Genomic DNA, 16,300 nt, shown 5'->3' on the forward strand with positions numbered 1-16,300 from the left:
TGGATCCCTGCATCAGGAAGATGCCCTGGAAGAAGAAATGACAACCCACTCTGGTATTCTTGTCTGGAGAATCCTATGGACAGAGGAGCCTGGTGGGCTGCAGTTCATAGGGTCACAGAGAGTCAGACATGACTGAAGCGACTGAGCAGCTCACATGAAGTAGCTCCCAAGTTCTGTTCCAGAATGTAAACTCAGCCCTCATTTGAGATGAAGCTGTATCACCATCAGATTGTTAATTCTTACAGCTGCCAGCACAATGACTTTTACTTAGAATGTCCTAAAAATGGTTACTGAATTGATAGAAATGGAAACCTAAATTCTATTGCCACCAATAAGGAAAAGATACACTGAGAATGAAGTTACAGGCAATTACTAACATTTTAAACTATATTCTCTATCTGATTTGATATATTTTCACTCAATTTGTTGTAAATGCAAATACTCTTTTCTAAATAAAATGTATTAGGTATTTTCAGTCTAATTCTATAAAGCTGCTTTTACAAAAGAGCAGAAGCAATTATTGGCATGATATTCTTTGCATTTTTTAGCATCAACTTTAGATATTGCTTACCTCTACAAAAAGAAAAGGGCTGGCATCACATAAAAACTTACACCTGCTGTCATAACTATTGTCATAGGTCCCTTTCTTTCTTCAAAATGGCAGCAGAAAAGCTGTATGTAGAACAGAATCCTGAGATGTGGGAGCTTGCCCAGGCACCCCATTGTCCTTTCTGTCAGACTAAAAATGAAACAGAGAGACAGCACAGGCAGTTGGCTAAAGATCTGACTGCCAAAAGTAATAAATAAAATGTTTAACGGTATGTCTTTTTCAAATGGGAATGTCTTGATAATCCACAAAAAAGACATATTAATTCTAACATACAGTGAACTGTGTACAGTATCAGAAAATTTCCTGATAGACGTGAAGAATTAAATTCAGTTCTCAGATAACAAGTCTTAGAAAATATGTGAAAAGGTATGGTATAACAAGGAAAACTTTTCTTTGCTTCCAAAATGTATCCAGGGTTATTTCAAGTCATTTTTTTTCTTTTTGAAAATTTTTATTTTATATTGTAGGATAGTCGATTATTTAAATTTATTTTTTTATTAAAGGATAATTTCTTTATGGAATTTTGTTGTTTTCTGTCAAACCTCAACATGAATCAGCCATAGGTATTTAAAATTTACCTTGGAAGACTAATAGGAGTGATAAGATAAAGTGGAAGAAACATTAGGTTGCAACCCAACAGAATCTGATTAGAATCCTGGTTCTGGTGTTTCATAAGTGGGAAATATTGTCTTGACACTTCACTCTCTAATCTTAATTTTTTAATTTGTCAAATGAAGATAATATTATTAAGCATACGGTATATAGGTTACAGCCATTAGAGATTCGTCCTGATGTCTGAAATGTAGATATGCTAAATGATAGCTACTTCTGTTAATAATATTATTGCCATATATGTAAAATGTCAGCAAGAACAATAGCAAAAGACATAAATGTTCCAGAGTACAGCTCAAGGAAATAAACAGAGTTTAGGAAACCACTATAGTTCTCTCTAAGCTGAAAACAGCACCATCTTCTTTCTCAGGTTCTTAGGGGCTCACTCTGGTAAGTGGATTCACGCCCTCAATATAAGAATTGAAGTAAAAGAACAAACAAAAAACATGCAAATCAGAGAAGAATCCACACCTTGGAAGGAGCCTGAAGATTTTTTCCTTAATTATTTCTGATTTCCTATTCCTTGAGATAATTACCCATTAGTGTCCACCTCACTAAGAAGCCACAGTGTTGTTATAATGAAGAAGAATGGTGGCTGTCCTTGCTGCTGTCCCATTTTTAATATGGGATAAAGATGACTATCTGTCTATACTTATTAGCATTTATCTTCAGCAAATCACTCTGTAACATATTCTTTAATTCACTTTTTCTTTCTGCTAACACCTACCAAGTATATTTCCATCATTCTTGCCTAGAGAATCCCATGGACAGAAAAGCCTGACAGGCTACAATCCATGGGATCACAAGAGTTGGACACAACTCGGTGACTAAACCACCACCACCAAGTACATGCTACATGCAAGACGCTGTATTTTATATAATCTTGGGTTTTGTTCTTAAGAAACCAAAAGGCTCACCTGAAAGAAGTGGGTGGGGTGGGGAAGAAGCTACTTGTCCAGAACCAGATTAGGCTGGTTTTTCCAATATAAGGGAAAAAAAAAGTGTTTTGGGGGAGGTCTGTTAACACAAAAACTAAGCATATGATCTGCCTATATTTGATACAGATTGTTCAACTGAAATTTACAAGCTAAATCAGAGCTTCTGATTCATACTTAAATTCCATTTTTGATCAAAAAAGATGCGGAAAGCATAGAAGAGATTGTTAAAATGAATACATTTGAGAAAATGAGGAGAGAATCTATACGATTTCAAATCAAGAAACCCAGATATGTTTCATAGCAAAGAACTGGGATTATTTGCAGAAGTGCCACAGAACTTTTTGTTAAACCTAGGAGAATAAGAGCCACCAGACAGTTGAAAGCTATTAAATGTTCCTACTTGCAAAAAACTAAAATCTCAGGTACAGAGGTTTCAACAACTTGTTTGTAACTCTCTAGATGTAAAAAGATGGCTATTAGCTAGCAACATATATTGACACAGAAAAGAAGCCATCTCACCCTTTTTCTTTCAAAATCTTACATTTAATAGCAATATTTTAGGTCAGGGAGCCTGGGTTTTATCAAATGGTGTGTCAGAAAGATCCCCTGGAGGAGAGAACAGCAACCCACCCCAGTATTCTTGCCTGAAGAATACCATGGACAGAGAGCCTGGCAGGCTAAGGCCATAGGGTTGTGAAGAGTCAGATAGGACTGAAGCACTTGAGCCTGCACACACAGACACTGACAAAAATTTCTGCAGTAAAACATTTTGAAGAGGTTGTAGAGATGGGTCAAAATACTGATTGTACAACTAGGTGGTTATAAATGTACATTGAGATGAATTAATGAGAAAGTTTCTAAGTGGAGTCTGTAAGTTTATGCCTTCCATCAAACTTGTCCAAAATGTTGAATAACGTAAATTTGAAAGAGCTAGTTAATATATTCCATATTAGAATCAGAATGTGAAAATAGTCAACCAGAAAATTAAATCTATTATAATAGAAATAATTGGATGATGCTAAAGTAATGCATTTACTGACATAAACCAAACTCCCCTGGTACTATATTATTAAGTGAAATTTCCCACTTAAAACAGATATTTCCTCCTGAATAATAATTAATGAACTCTTATTTTTAGTAGAGTAGATCATCCTTCTACAAATAACACTTGGATCCCTTTGATCTAAAGTTTCACAATGAAGTAAAAGTGATCATAAGTAAAAGCATCATAAAATGTACTAATGACATATAATCACTTACAAAGTTGTCCCTAAACTACTATGTCCAGCATAACATTGATTTCTATATTAAACTAAGTTTCTTGTTGATTGTCAAATACTGCACAACTTGATTAACACTGAAATATATTGGAAATTTAATGTAAAATTAAACACAAATATTTTAAAACATGTTAGATTTCACATAGACACACACACACACAAGATAAAATGAATGATGGTGAATGCTTGGATTGCATAGAAAACATTCACAAATGATTATCAGAAAGTTAAAACCAATCAACTTTAAAGCAGCAACATTAAAAAAAAAACATTCTGAATACTTTCAAAAAGACTGAGATTGGAGACTGGAGTAATTTATGGAGTGTACTACAGTGTCAGAAACCATCTTTTTCATGATCATATTGACAAAGTAATCCATAAATTTAAATATATCATGTTACACTACTATAAATTTGTTAGAAAAGCTACATACACACTCAAAATATACCATCACTTGATTCATTCTAAGTTAGCTCATAATTTCCACAGTTTTAAATTTGATGACTGTCATGTAAAATGTCTATTCTGGTAATTTTATTTTTAAGATAAAATTTAAAAAAAAAAACATTTTTTTCCACTCTTTTACTATGATTTTTTTTTCTTTTTTGGCCTTTTTAGGATGCCCTTTTCTAGCACTAGCTATGCTTAGCAGTTATTTTGTCTGCTATCTACTGAGAAACATCATTCTGTTTTTCAATAGGTCAGACTTTTATATTTTATTACATGTCCATTCATTAATGTAATTCAAAAATATTTATTGGATTGCTTCCATGGAGCAGACTTATTTGCAAAACCCGAGGTGGAGCAGTGAATAAAACAGATACAAAGCTCTGTCCTCATACATTTCATGTATTGAGTCAACATTTAATTTTATTCCCTTATTTTAAATTTTATATAAATTTAATTTTATATAAATTATAAGTTTAAAATGTAGAAATAAATTTTAATTATTCACTTTATTTTATTGAGTCAGCATTTTAGTCAACACTTAATTCCCTTTATATATCTGTTCACTCTGCCTGTTATAACAATACTTAAATCACATCTGCAACATAAAACTTCACATATATTTGAAAGCAGTTGTCATGTTTCCACTTAATCTTATTTTCTTACTGTTAGAAATGCCCATGTCCTTTAAGAGTGCTTTGTCTGACTTCACTGGAGGCGACTATGATTTCTAGATAATTTCCCATCATTCTTTTCATCCTTGCTAGTGCTCTCCTATTGTCAGAGATGTTTTGCAAATGTAGCTTACAAAAAGTAAATTTGATAGATATACACCATGAACAATTAGAATAGAGAGTAAATAGTAAAATCCTTCTAAGTTATTATCTGTACAGATTAAAGCTGTGTTCACTTATTTTTTTTTTTTCAGAGCTACATCAGTACTTAGGGCAAAATTAAGATTTTCTTCATCTAATTCACCCACCATGGCTTAGCTGTAGATGTTGCAAGGCCAGTTATTTACAATCCTATTTTTTTTGAGTTGAAGTTTTTAGCACTGCAGCACATCATATTTATATCTCTTAAACTTCATGCTGTTGATTTCAGCCTATTGTTTTAGTCTTTGAAGGTGATGTTTATAGTTAATTCTAATAATATTTTGTCTCAATAATATTTGTAATGTTCTCCAGTCTTGCATCATCTACAAATTTAATGAACAGATTTTGCCTTTTACCATCATATATAAAAATAATAATGATGAAACTGATACAAGAATAAGACCCTGTGGCATGTTGTTGGAGACTGCTATTCCCTAATTGTTTGCATGAGGATGTTAAACCAGGTGTGAATTTTCCTTTCTCTGCCATTACCCAATTTATATTCCACAAGTTTACAATCAAGCATTCATGAATGCATTTATAATACATTTCTGAAATTGGAATACACAGTAGTTAAAGTATGCTCCCTAATTTCTCCCAGAAGAATTATGTAGCTTCTTTCCCTGTGAGAGACTTTATTTTGGGGGGATCCAAAATCACTGCAGATGGTGACTACAGCCATGAAATTAAAAGATGCTTGTTCTTTGGAAGAAAAGCTATGACCAGCCTAGACAACATACTAAAAAGCAGAGACATTACTTTGCCAACAAAGGTCTGTCTAGTCAAAGTTATGGCTTTTCCAGTGGTCATGTATGGATGTGAGAGTTGGACTATAAAGAAAGCTGAGCACCAAAGAATTGATGCTTTTGAACTGTGGTGTTAGAGAAGATTCTTGAGAGTCCCGTGGACTGAAAGGAGCTCAAACATGTCCATCCTAAATGAAATCAATCCTGAATATTCATTGGAAGGACTGATGATGAAGTTTAAACTCAATTCTTTGGCCATCTGATAAGAAGAATTGATTCACTGGAAAAGACCCTGATGCTGGGAAAGATTGTAGGCAAGAGGAGAAGAGGATGACAGAGGATGAGATGGTTGGATAGCATCACTGATGCAATGGACATGAGTTTGAGTAAACTCTGGGAGTTGGTGATGGACAGGGAAGCCTGGCATGCTGCAGTACATGGGGTCTCAAAGAATCAGACAGGACTGAGGAACTGAACTGACTTTCCCTGTGCACTTATTATACTTTTTATGTACCTACAATATGATGCCTATTCAAATTATATTAGAGTCATTTGTTTGCACAGCAGGTCATGCAGTGGTGCTCAGTATTTATTAGTTGAATGAGTTAATGACTGGTAAGTGTTTGTGTTAACCTTTTAGTCAAGGACCCTAACAGAAAATGGCACAGGATTATTGTACATACTGAGTGACTGCTGGCAAACTTACGGTCTTAGCTAGCAGGATTCAGTATATTAAGATCATCACATGACTATAAGTTGTACAGATGACAGGAATTGCTACTCACATTTAGAGCTAGTGAAACAGAGTAACTAAAACTTAAGATTGCTCCAGGGTCTATGACAAAGCAATTTAAAATAGTACTCACACGTCCTACTTTACAGAAATGTTCCACTCAAATCAGAGACACATCTGTCAAATCAGAGCAACTGCTTGAGGGTATATCATGTTTTGCCAATGCAAATTAATGTAGCAATTTGAAATTATGTTTTGTGTTACATGATTTTTTTTGTTTGCTAACTTTTAATAGTGGTGTATGTAACTATTTTTATCACCACATATTTATCATATATCAGCTATCAGTAGGTATTCTGCTGTGTATGCATAACATTCTGTAGGCTCTATAAGAGGCATTAAATACAAGGTATTTAATTTTTTTTTTTACACAGATGTACAAATATTTCTTCTCTCTCTTGGGAACTCACCATCAGTTTGGGAAAGATGCAAGCATGGGAAAATTAATTAGACAAACAGGTACATGAGCAGTTTATAATTAAGCAATAATGGCATCTTTAGTTTCAATTAATTGATGATTCAGCATATATTCTGGAATGTTAAGTCAAGTGGGCCTTACAAAGCATCATAATGAACAAAACTAGTGGAGGTGATGGAATTCCAGTTGAGCTATTTCAAATCCTGAAAGATGATGCTGTGAAAGTGCTGCATTCAATATGCAGGACAGTTGGAAAACTCAGCAGTGGCCACAGGACTCGAAAAGGTCAGTTTTCACTCCAATCCCAAAGAAAGGCAATGCCAAAGAATGCTCAAACTACCCCACAATTGCACTCATCTCACATGCTAGTAAAGTAATGCTCAAAATTATCCAAGTCAGGCTTCAGCAATATGTGAACTGTGAGCTTCCAGATATTCAAGTCAGTTTTAGAAAAGGCAGAGGAACCAGAGATCAAATTGCCAATATTCGCTGGATCATCAAAAAAGCAAGAGAGTTCCAGAAAAACATCTATTTGTGCTTAATTGACTATACTGAAGCCTTTGACTGTGTGGATCACAATAAACTGTGGAAAATTCTAAAAGAGATAGGAATACCAGACCACGTGACCTGCCTCTTGAGGAAGCTATATACAAGTCAGGAAACAACAGTTAGAACTGGACATGGAACAACAAACTGGTTCCAAATAAGAAAAAGGAGTACGTCAAGGTTGCATATTGTCACCCTGCTTATTTAACTTATATGCAGAGTACATCATGAGAAACGCTGGGCTGGAGGAAGCATAAGCTGGAATCAAGATTGCCGGGAGAAATATCAATAACCTCAGATATGCAGATGACATCACCTTTATGGCAGAAAGTGAAGAGAAACTAAAATGCTTCTTGATGAAAGTGAAAGAGGAGAGTGAAAAAGTTGGCTTAAGCTCAACATTCAGAAAATGGAGATTATGGCATCTGGTCCCATCACTTCATGGGAAATAGATGGGGAAACAGTGGAAACAGTGTCAGATTTTATTTTGGGGGGCTGCAAAATCACTGCAGATTGTGACTGCAGCCATGAAATTAAAAGATGCTTGCTCTTTGGGAGAAAAGCTATGACCAACCTAGATAACATACTAAAAAGCAGAGACATTACTTTGCCAACAAAGGTCCATCTATTCAAGGCTATGGTTTTTCCTGTGGTCATGTATGGATGTGAGAGTTGGACTGTGAAGAAAGCTGAGTGCTGAAGAATTGATGCTTTTGAACTGTGGTGTTGGGGAAGACTCTTGAGAGTCCCTTAGACTGCAAGGAGATCCAACCAGTCCATTTTAAAGATCAGTCCTGGGTGTTCTTTGGAAGGACTGATGTTAACGCTGAAACCCCAGTATTTTGGCCACCTCATGTGAAGAGTTGTCTTACTAGAAAGACCCTGATGCTGGGAGGGATTGGAGGCAGGAGAAGGGGACGACAGAGGATGAGATGGCTGGATGGCATCACTGACTTGATGGACACGAGTTTGGGTGAACTCTGGGAATTGGTGATGGACAGGGAGGCCTGGAGTACTGTGATTCATGGGGTTGCAAAGAGTCAGACATGACTGAGCGACTGAACTGAACTATATATTTGTTATGAAAATACTCCCCTGACCAAAACAGTGATGAATCCTGAACTTATCACTTTGCAACTTAACCATAGCTACACTATAGACCCTGAAATAGGATATATTTTGTCTGGTTGTGTGATCAGTAGACAATTCATAAGGATGTTGTATCTGCACTGCATCTTGAAATCTGAATAATCACAGAATGGAGCTCAGTCCCATGCCAGAAAACAATTGGGTCTGCTTATGAAAGAAAAACAATGACAAAAATAAATGCTATTCCTTAAAACATACTATGATGGATTTTTTTTCCTTCTTCTTTCGTTCAGTCCTCCAGATAGGTCAAATGGAAATGACAATGATGTAGATTTCTATTGGGAGCGGCCAAAGTTTGTCTAAGAAGGATGAGGACAAAACTGTCTTCTGATTACATGAGTCTTAGGATTGTTTGAAAACATAAAATATTTCTTGATCCATTACATGGAGAATTTTTTAAGATCAAAACCTGAAGATCTCATTTATACCCTCTGAATCTAAATCTCAAACCTATTATGAAGACGAAAATAAAGCATGACTGTCATATCCCAGGCTTCCAATTCACCTAAAAAAGGCCACTGCAGTGCATTCTCAATGTGGCTCGTCATTCACTTTGCAAATTACAGATCTTCCACTGAACATTGATGATCCATCACTGCCATGACAACAGAAGTGCTGCCTTAGCGACACTCACTGCTGGCAAGAGAATGACACACTGCTTAGAAGTACTACAGTTGGGAGAATAGTATAAATTCCAAACAAAGCAACATAATGAATCACACTTTGGAAATGCAGTTGAAGTATGACAATTTATTTGTGAAAAAATATATTCCAAAATTTCATGTATTTAAATTTATCTACTTCATTGAGTTCAAAAGAGATGCATAAAGACAAATAAACTTTAAACTTCTACTTAATAATTTTAAATATGATGGTACATCTCTTTTTATTTTTAATCAGAATTTTAAAAACATATAATCAGGATGAAGCACAGGAATTTCTCAATTTAAGCACCATAGTTTGAACAAATTTAAATAAATGGCAGCTTCTCTGGGTGAGAGATTAGAAACATTTTCCAACCATCATTACTTTATCATTTCAAAGATAAAATTTAAATTTTCTTGTGACTGTTCAAATTTATCTTTTAAAATTATATTTAATAATTAATTATGCTAGCATTTTATGAGAAAATAAAGAGTTCGACAACTATATACTTGAGAAAAGAAAACCATTTAATGTGTACTTCTCCTAAAAAATCTATTACCTCATTTTAGTTTGGGGTTGCATAAATAAAAAGAAATATGTGTGTGGTATATAAAATACGTAACTACCCTTAATTCCTTGAATTATCTATAAATGTCCAGTTGTCAACATTTAAACATCTTAAAGTTGCCTTTAAGACTATAGTGAATAACTGGAAATGTGATTCAGCTTAAAATAATAGTGGTTTTGGGATTTCACTCTGGAGGAAGAGTTTTAGTTTTCTATACTACTCATAGGAGCACTAATCTTACAACAGTTTATATTGCTATTTCTTTAGTGTGCTTCTTTTTATTTTTTTAATCAGCTTGAGAGAAAAAAAAAAGCTATTATCTTTGTTCATTTGATTCCTTTATGGTGCTTAGAGCCTTGCTGAGCACACTATAAGCACTGAATATATACTAGTCAAATTCAATTGAAACTAATTGAGAATAGTTCCTACTAGTTCAGTTTATGATGAATACTGCTTTGAGAATATCTGTTAGGTCTTAGTACAAAGTCCTTTGTTTCATCGGAAGCACCCTTATTAGGAGATACCTTAGTTCTTTGAATATAATCTCTCAGTTTATCTGCCATACAATCCTCACCAGTCATCAATGCAGCTTATATTTAGATCCCTGCCTTCATGACTTTACATAAACTCTTTAGATTATCCATTCTACATTAAAGATGATATTGTTAGAAATCTGTTAGAACATTTACTTATTTACCAGAGGCTTTAATCTTAATTTCTTCCGGCTCAAGAATGCATCAGTGTAGATTATTTCAATAGTAATAATTTAGAATTTTCTCCAGAGGGGAATCAAGTTAGTTAATGAATCAAGAAGTGAGTAAAAAAGTTGTCTCAACTTTGAAGAGTTCATAGGAAATAAAATAAAATTGCTATATTTTAATTATATGTGTGTATATGTACACAAATAGACATTCACACATTTACACATATGTATATGCATGCATACGTGCATATATGTCTCAGGTTATAAAATATTTATGCAGTTCCTATATGAGAATAGTAGAAAACTGGACATTGCTCATGGTTGAATAATTACTTAGTGGCAGACCAAGGACTCCAACTCAGGTTGTCCTCTGTAACACTGACCACAGTATATCAGAAATCTCCAATCATGGGGCGGGGGGAATTCTCATTGAGGGACAGTCTACAAAAATGCCTGAGCAACAACCCTCAAAACTGTCCATGTCACTGAAAACAAGGTAAGTCTGAGAAACTTGCACAGCCAAAAAGAGGTTAAGGAGGCGAGAACTAGAGGTAATGAAGTATCCTAGATGGAATCAGGGAACAGACAAAAGACATTAGGGGAAAACTGAAGACATCTGAATGAAGTGTAGACTTCAGTTAATAGTAATGTATCAATTATGGCTCATTAGTCATGATAAATGTACCATACTAAAGTAAAATCTTAATAATGGGGGAAACTGTGATATTTGGGAACACTCTCTGTACTTTTTTTACAGTAGTTCTCTATTCAGAGAACCGTAGTAAAACAAGATTATTTTTTAAAATGTAAATTGCAGAATAATCTTTATAATATCATCCTATTTTTGTTTAAAAAAAGCCAGTCTTATAAATACATATGTTACTCGTTCAGTTATGTCCAACTCTTTGTGACCCCATGGACTGTAGCCCACAGGCTTCTCTGTCCATGGGATTATCCAGGCAAGAATCCTGGAGTGGGTTGCCATTTCCTTCTTCAGAGGATCTTCCTGACCTGGGGGTCGAACCCTGGTCTCCTACATTGCAGGCAGATTCTTTACCACTTGAGCTACAGGGAAGTCCTATAAATACACAATGTTTATTATATACATATATATATACATGTTTTGTTGTTATTTTTTGGGGAAAATGTGCAGAAAGAAAAAAAATCTAGCTATGAACATTTTCACAGCCATTGACTACCTCAGGGAATGGAGGAAAGATATTTTAAAAGGAAATTGATCATTTTTCTTTACATATATGATTTTGGATTTACTGAGCCCTTTAGATATGATTCTTTTCTGAGCCAGAACTTTCCATGTTTCTTGAAGAGTTGAATATTAATATTCCCTTTCCTTTCTAACAAAAGCAGTTGTCCAACAATATTCAACCTCTCTTCAAAGTAGATGTGTTTCCGTCATGCAAGTTGTTTTGGACAGCAATCTTGAAATATTCACTCAGTGATTAGGTCTTAAAGCCGAGCTTTTTACAAGTCCTACCAGTTTTCCATTTCAGGAAAGAAAAAAAAAAAAGCTTTTTGCCTCTTTGACTTTTTAAATTTGTTTGTTTGTTTTTCTCTTCCTTGTATAAAAATGATGGGCTTTAGAAATTTAAAATAAAACGCTTTTTGGAACTAGTTAAGGTAAAATAATAAACTGCATAACCTACATACAAAAATTTAACACTATCAACCAAAATAATATCTATATCTAAAAGGTTTCCACTAAGTGTTTTGTTAGAAAATTTTTCTAATTTCCAACAGTACCTTAGAGCTCATCTTTCACAAAATGTTGAAAGGACGCTTGCATTACATCTTTTGATAAATGTCATCTTCTAGACACACATAAAAAGAAAATATTTTTCCATGGTGGTATGTCAGGAATTTTCATCCCTTTTTAAAAGATTACCATAATAATGTGTTGAGATTCTCACTAGGTACAATAATCATATATTATTCATATATATTAAATATAAAATAAAATACATAGGATAAAGGAATTTGTTATAGGATTATACATTGCTTGAATAAACCAAATTCAAAGCAGAGAAGCTTTACAATACCTAAGCCAATTTCTAAAAATACTATTTGAAACTCCCTCTCTATGAACATCTTTTTTAAAATATTTAATAATGCTTAAGATAAAACAATGTTACTGTAAAAACATGCCAACCAGTGAAAATTCATCCTTTTATCAATCAATATACTACTTAAAATTTCTCAGTAGTTATAATTTACCCCTTTATATGCTATTTAGCTGAAAAAAAATCCATAACTAAAGGAAAATTCTCTGTTTAAGAGAAAAAGTATTTTATCTGACATATTTTCAGACTTTTAAGGAAGTAAAAAAGTTTTAGTGGTAGAAAAATCAATACAATATTGTAAACTAATTAACCTCCAATTAAAATAAATAAATTTATTAAAAGAATTCAAATTATATTTTAATAAAGTAATTATTAAAGTAAGAATGATTTAAATAGTAATGAATTTATTGATTACATGTATCATTTCTTGACTTGTTTACAGTCATTAGGATTAGGCTATTCCTTAAAAGTACAAACACTCTGGGGATTGTTTTTAAGGATTTTTCTAAGATTATAAGCATTCCAAAGCTAAATAATATAATTATAGAAAGAATAATGTCATAAGGGGAAAATGATAAGAAAAATGTATAGTTTAAGAGCAATCATTTAAAAACTATTATTATAAAACTTGGAACATCTCCATTTCTGTCATATACATTACAACTTCACTTTTATCAAACATCTATGTAAGATGTTTGATGCAGTCATATCTTATTTTTCTGAAAAAATTCCAGTGAATGAAATATCTGGTATGAAATTATGTTTGCACAAGCACTCACGTGATAATATTGCTCCTTTGATTAACTTCCAGGAAGTTACTTATCTTTTCAGAAGAATATGTTGTTTTTTTTTAATCAGATCATGAAATCAATATGGTCTCATCACCTGCCTCTTTTTTAACTATTAAAGAACTCAGAAATTTTAATGGCCATTTGCAATAACTATGAAATCTTGCATTTAAGAAACATCTTCCGAATCATTCGGGACTGCCTATTTCACTTAAATGTCTATTAAGGGTACGTAAAAGTCTTTTCTTAATCATAAGAGATCTTTTTCTATTTCCCCTTTCCTTGTTTATAGTTCAGTTCAGTCGCTCAGTCGTGTCTGACTCTTTGCGACCCCATGAATCGCAGCACGCCAGGCTTCCCTGTACATCACCAACTCCTGGAGTTCACTCAGACTCACGTCCATCGAGTCAGTGATGCCATCCAGCCATCTCATCCTCGGTCGTCCTTTTCTCCTTCTGCCCCCAATCCCTCCTAGCATCAGAGTCTTTTCCAATGAGTTGAATCTTCGCATGAGGTGGCCAAAGTACTGGAGTTTCAGCTTTAGCATCATTCCTCCCAAAGAAATCCCAGGGCTGATCTCCTTCAGAATGGACTGGTTGGATCTCCTTGCAGTCCAAGGGACTCTCAAGAGTCTTCTCCAACACCACAGTTCAAACGCATCAATTCTTTGGCGCTCAGCCTTGTTTATAAGTTTCTTCTTTATTTATGATATTTTTCTGTTTTTCTTTTACTTTATTTAGTAGTGTCTTCAACTATGTCTTTTTTATGCCAATTTTCTAAAAATATTGTCAATGTTAACCTTGCTTAGAATTTTCACAAGGGGATCTCTTGGTGATGATGTTTCAACACATCAATCAAACTTTTCCTCCCTTAAAAAATAACTCCCGTTACCCTGTTTCTTCCCTCATTCAATAATACCAACAACATTCAAGTCAAAGACTCAAGCTAGAAACTTTGGATTTACTGCTTATATGAATAAAACTTTTTTGATTTTTGCTGTTATAATACTATACCGTATTCATGAGATTGTTATATTTCAGATACTCACTTTTCATATAAAGTATTTCAATTGTTTCTTAAATAATTTAGCTTCCTGTAATCTCTGTTGGGAAACAGTAGAAACAGTGTCAGACTTTATTTTTGGGGGCTCCAAAATCACTGCAGATGGTGACTGCAACCATGAAATTAAAAGACGCTTACTCCTTGGAAGAAAAGTTATGACTAACCTAGACAGTATATTCAAAAGCAGAGACATTACTTTGCCAACTAAGGTCCGTCTAGTCAAGGCTATGGTTTTTCCTGTGGTCATGTATGGATGTGAGAGTTGCACTGTGAAGAAGGCTGAGCGCTGAAGAATTGATGCATTTGAGCTGTGGTGTTGGAGAAGACTCTTGAGGGTCTCGGACTACAAGGAGATCCAACCAGTCCATTCTGAAGGAGATCAACCCTGGGATTTCTTTGGAAGGAATGATGCTAAAGCTGAAGCTCCAGTACTTTGGACACCTCATGTGAAGAGTTGACTCACTGGAAAAGACTGATGCTGGGAGAGATTGGGGGCAGGAGGAGAAGGGGATGACCCAGGATGAGATGGCTAGATAGCATCACGGACTCGATGGACATGAGTCTGAGTGAACTCTGGGCGATGGTGATGGACAGGGAGACCTGGCGTGCTGCAATTCATGGGGTTGCAAAGAGTCCGACATGACTGAGCTACTGAACTGAGCTGAACTGAATCTCTGTCTCGCCACCTTCGCTCTCTACAATGGGTTATGATTTAAAACAGAGATATAATCATGATAATTTTATGTAAATCTCTTAATTGTCTCCCCATGCCCCACTGGAATAAATACAAATATTTGCATAGCTTTTTCAGACCCTTCACAAATTTTCACCACCCTGCATTTTTTACCATATTTTCTGTGCTCCATCACACTACTTTTCCTTCTCATTCTGTGCCCTTTCAAGCACCCATTACTGTTCTGACTGACAAAGAACTACACTTTATTTAAGACCAAACAAATAAGAACATGAAAATAATTATAATGATTATAAATATTTAATATTTATTTGTATGTTATCCTTGATCAGAACTTGTTATAAGTGTCTATGTATACAATTTTACTCAATATTTATAACAACTATGTTAGGTAAGCTGTTAGTAAAAGACAAAATCTTACTTAAAGTCCAAAATTGTTTTTCTTAAGTTCTGTGAACGTCTTAAAGCCTTGTATAGGCTTCAATTTCCTCACCTGTAAATCTGGGTCAATGACTGTAGCCTATTTCATAGGCTAGATGTGAAGCCTTCACGAGTTCATGTATGTGAAGCTTTTGGAATAGTGACTGGCAAACAGAGAGCATGAACTAGCAGTGCCTGTTATTCACTAATATGCATTGCTGTCTTACTCAGATTTCACTCCTTGTAATATGTTTATGACTATTTTACTTATAATAATTTTTTCTATATTCTTCCAGCATTTAAACTCGGATTTCGTGCCCATTCAATCACGTTGTATGGGGCTTCCTTGGAGACACAAACAATAAACAATCTGCCTGCAATGCAGGAGACCTGGGTTTGCTCCCTGGATCAAGAAGATCCCCTGGAGAAGGGAATGGCAACCCACTCTAGTATTTTTGCCTGGAGAATTCCATGGACAGGGGAACCTGGTGGGCTACAGTCCACGGGGTCACAAAGAGTCAGACAGAGCTGGGCAGCTAACACACAAATAAACAAATTGTATATATGCATTATATATATATATATATATATTTACACACACACACACACACACACACACACACACACGCACATAGTATATGTGTCTGAATTTCCCCAAACCTGGTAACTATATTTTATTTCTAAAGATATTTATTTATATTTTTATTTTCATAAAATGCTCTGTCATTCAGTGGTTAATGAATATATATACATAACTCTTGATTACTTACATTTCAATAGTTTAGGGAGGGAAAATGAAAAAAATCAGTTTAAATAAAAAAAAATATTAGTTTTTTAGTAAGGCTCTGTTTAGAGTTGTCAGTTCATTCTTAAGGTCACTCAGTCTATCTTTCATCAAGCAGAATCCTGCGTAGCTGACATGTGCTTT

Source organism: Ovis canadensis, chromosome 10 (genome assembly GCF_042477335.2).
Source record: "Ovis canadensis isolate MfBH-ARS-UI-01 breed Bighorn chromosome 10, ARS-UI_OviCan_v2, whole genome shotgun sequence".
Taxonomy (NCBI): Eukaryota; Metazoa; Chordata; class Mammalia; order Artiodactyla; family Bovidae; genus Ovis; species Ovis canadensis.